Here is a 9,970-nt window from a genome sequence, read left to right as displayed (position 1 = left end):
CACACACACACACACACACACACACACACACACACACACACACACACGAGTATAGAAAATCCTCATGAAGAAAGGAGGTAAGGGCCAGCCCAGTGCCCTGTAGGTAATAAGTTCCAAATTCCTGAGTTCAGTAATCCAAGAAGAGGGCAAATCAGCCCTCTAGCTGGGTCCATCTTCCATTAATAAACACATCGAATTACCGGCCCTTTCTCACCAGCCCTGAACTACCCACCAGTCCCCTATGAGTTTGGTTAGCGCAGTCTAGGGGGTCCCTCTGGGAACCCTAATAAAAATCAATTGAGGTTTTCAACGTGCAGATCTAAAAGTCAAACCTTAAACCCTCAAGATGCAGAACCCTGTGAGGTCTGGACCGAAACAGTTTGTTGGCTTCTCTCTTTTTGGCATCCTCACTGCAGCAAAAAGCATATCCTCTTTAAAAATGGAGGCAAATGTTAGTGTTGCTGTAAGTAGCTAGACTGTAAATATGGGTAACTTAAAAGCAGTCACAATGAACATCAATCAAATAAAATGCTGTCATTAAAACTTTGGTAAATTTAAAACAAATCAACGTTGTTTGCACCTCCCCTCCCAAGCTAAAGGGTTTTATTTCTTCCATCAGGGGCTACAAGCCCCTCATGGACCGGGAGAAAGGAAAAGGAGATCCTTTTTCCTACTATGTCTATGGAGTAACCTGTTCCAAGATTGAAAGTGACTGCCTGACAGGAGCTCACAAGGTAAGTTATTTGACAACTTTCCTCTTAGCAAGTAAAAACAACAACAAAATTATGTTTACACTAATAAACCAATTTCATTATGTAATACTTGTACAATAAGGACAAGATTCTTTCAATTCCATGGGAATGTCTAGAAATTCAGCTTTATCCTAACTTCCACTCAAAAAGAAGTACAGAAGGAATTGCTCATGACAGCCTAAAATGCATTAAATATTTTATTCCATTGCAGATAGAATTACTTTCCAAAGTTTTTTTTTTTTCAAAAAAGGGTCTATTCCTAAAGGAAGGTCAAGTTATCTATCTGACTAGGTAATTTAGTAAATTGTCTTGAGTAAAAGTTTTGAAAGCACATAGCAATGTGATATTCCCCCAAAGTCAATTAACCCAAAGGTACTACTGGTCCTAAAGAAATAGACTGGGGGAGAGGGGAGGGCAGGTAATTAAAATAATTTTTGTGTTTACTATTTAATTGAGCATCCAAAAAACACCCTTATTGGAGACAGGGAGTCATATTTAACCAAAAACTAATAACTTCCACCATAAAGGATAAACCCTAGGTACCATTCTAGAAACAGAGAGATTATAGAAACCTTAAATAGAATATAGTACAATCCAAAGTATAGGAAAGTTACAGGATGTACTGATGACACATCTAAATTCCATACACTAATTATTCTAACATCATCTTGAACCACCTTGCCCCAAAATAGAAATGGTCAGTCCATGTAAAAATGGAAAGGACTTTGCAAATACTGACCTATAAATTTTATCAAAATGTGTTTCATTGCCCCATTGTTGGTTAACTTGCCCACTGCTTAAATATTACATAAATAAGATAAAAATACAATAAATGAAGGGATGTCTGGAGAGCAGCTGCCCTCACATTCCACTCAATTTTATCCTTAGGGCACATTAATATTATGTCTCCATTTTCATTCTAGATCATTGTGAAGAAGTAAACTCATGAAATTAGGATCACAGATTACTCACATGATTATTTTAAAACTTGTGTTTCTGGATGTTTTTCACATCCTGGCACACATAGACAATGATCATATTTGCACAGCACACTGCTGCAAACAAGGAAGCCATGTTGGCAGGTGACTAACCTGGGTGTCCTGCCCCAGAACCTCCGAAAGCCTGTGTCTGTATCTTGGCACCCCTGTAACCCATTTGAGGCTCTACACTAGGTGGGAAGCTGTTTTTAGAAATCAACTAGTTGTCTGATCCTCCACCTTAAAGGAGGTGTTGCCAGATTTAGCAAATAAAAATATAGGACTCCCAGTTAAATTTGAATTCCAGATAAACAACAAACAATTTTCTGGTATAAACATGCTCCATGCACTATATGGGACATACTTATTTTATCTGGCAATTCCACCTGAGGGTCTTGGTAGAAATCCCTGAAGAAATGAACCTCATGGAGATCTTCCAGAATTTGGGGTGCCAGAAAAGTTAAGATTTGGTCTTCCCTGTGCCTTCCTTATTATAGCTTAAGGTTCAGTCATTTCAGTATCACTTTGGTCCCTTGAAATAGTTCATTCTTTGAAGAGGCAAAACTGATTTTAAAGAGGAATCAGAGAAATAAAATGACAGGCCTTATTGCTGATGGCTATTTGTGGTTGGTGAACTAAACCATCTGAAGGTTCAGCTAGTGCACAGCCATCTCTTCCCATTTTCCAATACCTATAATGCAAAATACACCAGGTTTCAAGATGGAAATAAGTTGAAAACTCACTCTGGGGTGTGTATAATCTCCTGCCCTATCCAGGTTGAGAATAGATGAAGGTTGGTCTCAGTGCCCATAGTAGGTTGTCTGAGAGTTGAATCAAAAGAGAATTTCCCATTCAAAGGGCTAGAAAGTAGGAGCCCAGGTATTGGGCCTAAACAGTGAATGATGATGTTGGAACAAACACTGGACGTGGGGGAGAAGGAAAGCCCAGAGAGATTCCTGAGATAGACCACAGCCATATACGGCTTTCTGTGGCTCCTTCACAGCCTGCATGCACACGCCCAGTGACACAACAGAAGGGCCAGATTAGTGTGATTTTTCTCAGGGAAGGAAGTAAATTGGTCTCAACATTCGCCCTTAATACGCCCAAGATCTTGCAAATCCCCAAATTCATACAAGCTGCTGTGACTACATGATTTCCTCAATAAAACAGCAATAATACCACCTACAGTGAACCATTATGAGGACTAGATGAGCTCATGATTATATTAGAACGAATCAAGGCTGAGAATCAGATGAACAGTCAGGCTCAATTATTTACTAAGAGACGCTCAAACACACCAACATGCCGTGGACTTTGGAGTCACCTGAGAGGAATCAAAACCACGAATGCAGAAGACCTTCTGGGGTCATTGACAGTCCTAGCACTAAATTTGAAGAGCTTAGCAGATGTCTCGTCACCTCTAATGTTGATGGGGTTCAATGCAGTGCTAATTAACCAGCCCGAGTCCTGGAATAAATTGGGACCATTTAATAAACCTTAAAATAGTATTTCTAATTCAAGTTCTCATGGTCAGGTAATTTTAACTTTGGCAGAAAATCAGAACAGACATCGTCATGGATGCATGTTGCAGTCAAAATCCGGCCACTGATATTCGGCAAGTAGGTGCTGGCCCACCAAGATGGGTGCTGCTTCCTGAGAGCCACTGTGGGGTAGGTAAAGGCCTTCTAAAAAGCACACGATATCACAGAGCTTGACATTTTCCCCCCTTCAGGTTGAAGGTTTATTTATTCAGGGAATGGGCCTTTATACCACTGAAGAGGTGAAATACTCCCCAGAAGGTGTCCTGTGCTCTCAAGGTCCAGATGAGTACAGAATTCCAACCATCAGTGATGTCCCAGAGGAGCTTAATGTCTCCGCGTTGCCATCATCACAAACCCCGCTAACCATCTATTCATCCAAGGTAAGCATCCAAACCTACTACTACACAATGTGATGGATCAGGTGGCTTGGTAAATGAAAGCAGGTGGACGAAATACAAGATAGAGGTCAATGGTTATCAGGACCCAATCCCGATAAACTGTTACCATTTGGAGATGAATCACCTAGAGAAAAGTGAGATTCAGAGAAGATAAATGATCTGCCCAATGGCAATCCTGGGATTTTATTTATTAATATTCTTTTTCACTGAAAACTCTAAAATTCAGCAAGAAGCTTTGATTTGATAGAATAACATTTTCACTTAAGACATTCTCACTTAAGAACCTGAAGACTGAAATATTAAATGGGATTGAAGGCACGATGCTACTGAAATCTTAGAAAGCAGCGGCAGCATGGACACAATCGCGGACCGAGGGCTCAGAAGACCTGGATTCCTGCCCAGCTCTACCAATTCCCTATGATGTTAAGCAAACCGCTCACCTCTGAGGGGCCCAGAGTCCTCAGTCATACTGAGAAATGGATCTAAAGCAGCATTTCTCAACTGGGGGAGGGGGGATATTTGGCTCCCACAGGGAACAGCTACCAAACGTCTGGAGACATTTCTGGTTGTCACAACTGGGGGAAAATATTACTACTAGTGGGTAGAGGCCAGGGATGCTGCTAAACAGCCTTCGATGCACTAGACAGTCCCCAACAAGAAATTATCTGGCCCAAAATGTCAATACTGCCAGGAAACAAAGACACCAACCCTGAGTAATTGCTAAAATAGTGAAATTGCGAATTATAGTAAAGGTCAGAATTTGTTTGCACTGCTGTATGCAGATTATGTGAAAACTACCCTTGGAGTAGAAACTTCATTTAGGTTTGAGATGCATTGTTAAATTTTTCTTTAAAATCTATTGTGTGACTTCTTACTAGGAGTAGCAAATTGATAACTTTTTTTTTTTTTTTTTTTTTTGCGGTACGCAGGCCTCTCACTTTTGTGGCCTCTCCCGTTGCAGAGCACAGGCTCCAGACGCGCAGGCTCAGCGGCCGTGGCTCACGGGCCCAGCCGCTCCGCGGCATGTGGGATCCTCCCGGACCGGGGCATGAACCCGCGTCCCCTGCCTCGGCAGGCAGACTCTCAACCACTGCGCCACCAGGGAAGCCCCTCATAATCTTTATTTATAGCCACTGGAATAAGTTTTGGAGGCAAGAGCAGGACAGAAGTTTTAACTTCTTAATAATAAGCCTCTTGTTACTAAGGCTACTTAGAACACGTTGAGAAAGACCATTTATCTTTCATTCTCATCCTGACCCACAATATTCCTAGCCATTCCACTGACCTCACATCTATTTGAATCAATGAGAACACAGGCTTCTTCAAATCCTTGACAAGACTTCCGTGAGCCAAGCGTTCCTCTGTTCTGGCCTGCAGACCCCCTCTCCTCAGCTGTACACCAACAGAGGAGAGGACAGCCAGAAGCCAGCCTTGAGTGGGGCCTCCCAAGAGAGACAAAGAGGAGGAAGTCCTGACTCCTAGTTTAACAGAGAGAACCAGAAACGCACAAAACATAGATTCTTCTGCCACTTCCTGTCACAGGAAATGTCGATACTCCTTTATCCATATAGTAACACAAACCAGAAACCTTGGACTTGGCCTGACAGTTCTCTCCCTCATACTCAGTAGTTAGTCCTTCACCATGCCCCTAACAATCTTTTCCACCAGTCTATTTCCTCCATTTCTAACCACTATGTCACTCATTCATTAAACAAACATTTGCTGAGTATCTAATAGGTGCCAGGAATTGATCTGGGTGCTGGGAATACGGCAGTGAATGAAACAGAGAGTGATCGCTACCTTCAAGAAGCTTATTTTCTAGAGACTCTAAGTCCAACTACCATCTCTCTAGCCTGGGTCAAAGCAGCCTCCTAACTGGTCTCCTTACACCCACTGCAACATGGTGTGACAAATATGATCATGTCACTCTAGCATGTACAGAGGCGAAAAGGTTCCCATTGATCTTAGGATAAAGATAAACCTGTTTACATTGCCCTGCCAAACGCATAAACCTGTGAAGTCCAGCATGGCTGGCCCCCACCCACTTCCCCAGCCACACGGGGTTCCCTACCCCACCTTGTCTCTCCACATTAGTTACATTTGCTTTCTGTCTGTTCCTCATGTCAAGGACAGAGGGCTCCACCAGCTCTTCCCACAGCTTGGAACCATTTTCTTGCTTTTCCTCACCTGGCTAACCCCCTACTCACCTTTCATATCTTAATCAAATTTCATATCTTCAATCAAATTCATATCTGAATCAAATCAAATTAAATGATACTTTCCTTCTCTCATAGTTTGAGGTACGAGGAGTATAGTGGTGAACTAGACTCAAAGGCGCCTTCTCTCTAGTTGTTTATGGTATACCAGAGAGGGAAGATTACTGTAATTACTGTAAATTAAGCGCTTGCCTAACTGTGGGTTATCCCTGTGTGTCAATAGAATAAACTTGTCTAACTTAAGCTTTTCTTACAGTCAAAGGGGTATGAGATGTGGCCCCAGCTTTGATCATTTATCATGCAATCATTCATTCATCTAGCATACTTATTCAGCCCTTTACATGTGCCAGGCACTGCTGGTAACTAAAAAAATAGTGAGATAGTCAATCTCTGCCATATGGAGCCTACATTCTATTGGGGAAACCAGACAGTAAACAAATAAAGAAACCTACAATTTCAGGTGGTGATAAATACTGTGAAGCAAAATAGAAGAGTAGGGGGCTAGCTTGTGATAGATTATTTTAGATTATTAGAGAAGTTTTCTCTGGAGTATTTACATTTGAGCCGAGGCCTTTATGAAGTGGGGGAGCAAGCGTAAAGCTGGTAAAGGTGTGTTCCAGGTGGAGAACAGCTAGTGCAAAGGCCCTGTGGCAGTTTCAATGGATTCAAAGTAGCCTGGGACTAAGTAGTCCTCCAAAATGGCCTTCTTCGTAAGTTTCTGATCTTGACTCCCTGGTGGAAAAAAACTTGTAACTGAAAGGCTGCAGTTGTTGTTCTCCGTGGCAGAGAGAGAAAAGAAATAGAAATGTGTGGCCAAGCAACTTTATCTTCACATCATCAGGGTGAAACCTGGATAGTCCTTATCCAATCAGCAGTTTGCTGGCAACTAGCCCCTATCACAGTGCAGGTCTGCTGCTTCAGATCTTTCGAAACTACAGTTCATTCACACAGCAGGCCTCCTGAAATTGTTGTAGCCTGGCTCTTGACACAGACCAGTTTCTTTAAAGCACCTTGGAGCAAATCTGAGCCTGTATTAGCATTTACATTTGGTCGAACTCCAATGTGGTTTTTTAGTTGAGATAAATAATGCTTCACACTGGCATACAATATTGCACTATGAAAAAAAATCTTTTTTGAGAAATATAGATACTAACACTCTTTGTATTTGGCCTTTGAATACTTCTGTCAAAAGAATTTGTTCTGACAAGTAAGAAGGTGAGACGGTCAGGTCTGTGTACTAGAACATGAGCATTGGAAAGTCCCAAACCTCGTCTTATAACAAGCTTCTTATAATCATAAGGTAAATAAAAGCCAGGATATAGCTACTTCTTAAACAGAAATCAGGGTCAAACATTCAGTATTTTTCCTTTGGAATTAAGTAAAATAATGCATGTAAAAATACTGTGTAAATACAAGTCACCATGTAAATATTACAGTTAAGGTCTCCACCTAATATCTATAACTGTTAATGACGTTTTTCAAAACATACCTCTCCCAAAGGCTTAAAAAGAGTTTTCCGCATTAAATCAAGTTGAACTGCTGAGAGCAGAAAAAACAGCCCTTAAGATTTAGCAGCCTGTTTTTCACGGGTAATTGACTTTAAGCATCAATGAAAAGCAGACATTTGTAAGAAGGCTGGAGCATTTTTGTTATAAAAATTTCTGCAGTTTGAATAATCATATAAAAAGTTGTTTGTTTTTTTTTTTACCAGTGTGGCTTTGGTAACCTTGATCAGAGTTGTTGATTTTTGCTCTTATCCCTTTCTTAGGTGGTTAAACTTGGTCAGAACAGTGTTGCTGGTGATAGTTTCTGCTCTGAGCCCAACAGAGCAGCCTGGCTCAAACAGATACCACAAGAAATATCATTTCTATACAAAATTTCCTTTTTCGTGATGGGAGAAAGAAACATGTATTTATTGGAAAATGTATTTTGTGTAGTCATTTAAAATTCCACAAGAAAAAAAATGAAATTTCCTTTATACAGAAAATGCCTAATTAACACTTTCAAATTAGGACCTTCCTTAGAAACAAGGATTTCATTTTTTAAAAAATCTTTAGGACTCAGAGACATGAAGGGTTCCACAACCTTAAAAATTAGAAAAATACTGCTTTGGAGAACTTGTCCTGCCCTGTTATTCTATAAAGTTGGCAAGTGTCTTGTTTCTAAAGACATTTACCTTCCCCACTTTGAAAACCTAAAACATACCAATGGGGAGAGGGCCTGGGGAAGGGGCATTAAGATTAAGAGACACAAACTACTGTGTATAAAATAAATAAGCAACAAGAATATATTGTACGCAAATGGGACCTAATGAAACTTAAAAGCTTTTGCATAGCAAAGGAAACCATAAAGAAGACTAAAAGACAACCCTCAGAATGGGAGAAAATATTTGCAAATGAAGCAACTGACAAAGGATTAATCTCCAAAATTTATAAGCAGCTCATGCAGCTTAATAACAAAAAAACAAACAACCCAATCCAAAAATGGGCAGAAGACCTAAATAGACATTTCTCCAAAGAAGATATACAGAGTGCCAACAAACACATGAAAGAATGCTCAACATCACTAATCATTAGAGAAATGCAAATCAAAACTACAATGAGATATCATCTCACACCGGTCAGAATGGCCATCATCAAAAAATCTAGAAACAATAAATGCTGGAGAGGGTGTGGAGAAAAGGGAACACTCTTACACTGTTGGTGGGAATGTAAATTGATACAGCCACTGTGGAGAACAGTATGGAGGTTCCTTAAAAAGCTACAAATAGAACTACCATATGACCCAGCAATCCCACTACTGGGCATATACCCTGAGAAAACCAAAATTCAAAAAGAGTCATGTACCAAAATGTTCGTTGCAGCTCTATTTACAATAGCCCAGAGATGGAAACAACCTAAGTGTCCATCATCGGATGAATGGATAAAGAAGATGTGGCACATATATACAATGGAATATTACTCAGCCATAAAAAGAGACGAAATTGAACTATTTGCAATGAGGTGGATAGACCTAGAGTCTGTCATACAGAGTGAAGTAAGTCAGAAAGAGAGAGACAAATACCGTATGCTAACACATATATATGGAATTTAAGAAAAAAAAAATGTCATGAAAAACCTAGGGGTGAAACAGGAATAAAGACACAGACTTACTAGAGAATGGACTTGAGGCTATGGGGAGGGGGAAGGGTAAACGGTGACAAAGCGATAAAGAGGCATGGACATATATACACTACCAAACGTAAGGTAGATAGCTAGTGGGAAGCAGCCGCATAGCACAGGGAGATCAGCTCGGTGCTTTGTGACCGCCTGGAGGGGTGGGATAGGGAGGGTGGGAGGGAGGGAGACGCAAGCGGGAAGAGATATGGGAATATATGTATATATATAACTGATTCATTTTGTTGTGAAGCTGAAACTAACATACCATTGTAAAGCAATTATACTCCAATAAAGATGTTAAAATAAAAAAAAAAAAAGAATATATTGTACGGTACAGGGAAATATAGCCACCATTTTGTAATAACTTTAAATGGAGTATAATCTATAAAAATATTGAGTCACTATGTTGTACACCTGAAGCTAATAAAACATTGTAAATCAATTTATACTTCAATTAAAAAAAAAACTAAAAAAAAGGAAAACCCTAAAACAGCCTCCTTCCACCTGCTCTCCTCCCTCTACATCACTAGTACCCATGTCTCATTTTCCCTCCCTGCTTCTTTTGCATTTCTAGGTACACAGACTCTGAGAGCTGGCAGCATTCAAAGTGCCACCTGTTTAGTGCAGTAAAGGAAGCCCTTCCTGCCAGATGAAAGAGGAAAGGCATGTGAACATTTCCTGTGCTGTGGCCAGCCTGCTTTACTCGCACTGTTCTTGGATGGTTTGACCCCAAACACTAGTCCCCAACCCCATATCCTATGCATACACAGCCTTGCATTTCTCCAGGTATGGGGAGATGTCCTGACAGTCCTACAAGTCTGCATTCTTTTTCCTTACGGTTTTGGAACCTACCCCGATAACATGTAGTAGTTGTGGCATGCATGTGGGATCTAGTTCCCTGACCAGGAATCGAACCCAGGCCGCCTGC

Source organism: Aethalodelphis obliquidens, unplaced genomic scaffold (genome assembly GCF_003676395.1).
Source record: "Aethalodelphis obliquidens isolate GAN/ISIS:26980383/991018 unplaced genomic scaffold, ASM367639v1 scaffold2, whole genome shotgun sequence".
Lineage (NCBI taxonomy): Eukaryota > Metazoa > Chordata > Mammalia > Artiodactyla > Delphinidae > Aethalodelphis > Aethalodelphis obliquidens.
The sequence above is the reverse complement of the archived record's forward strand: the minus strand, read 5'-3'. Positions refer to the sequence as shown.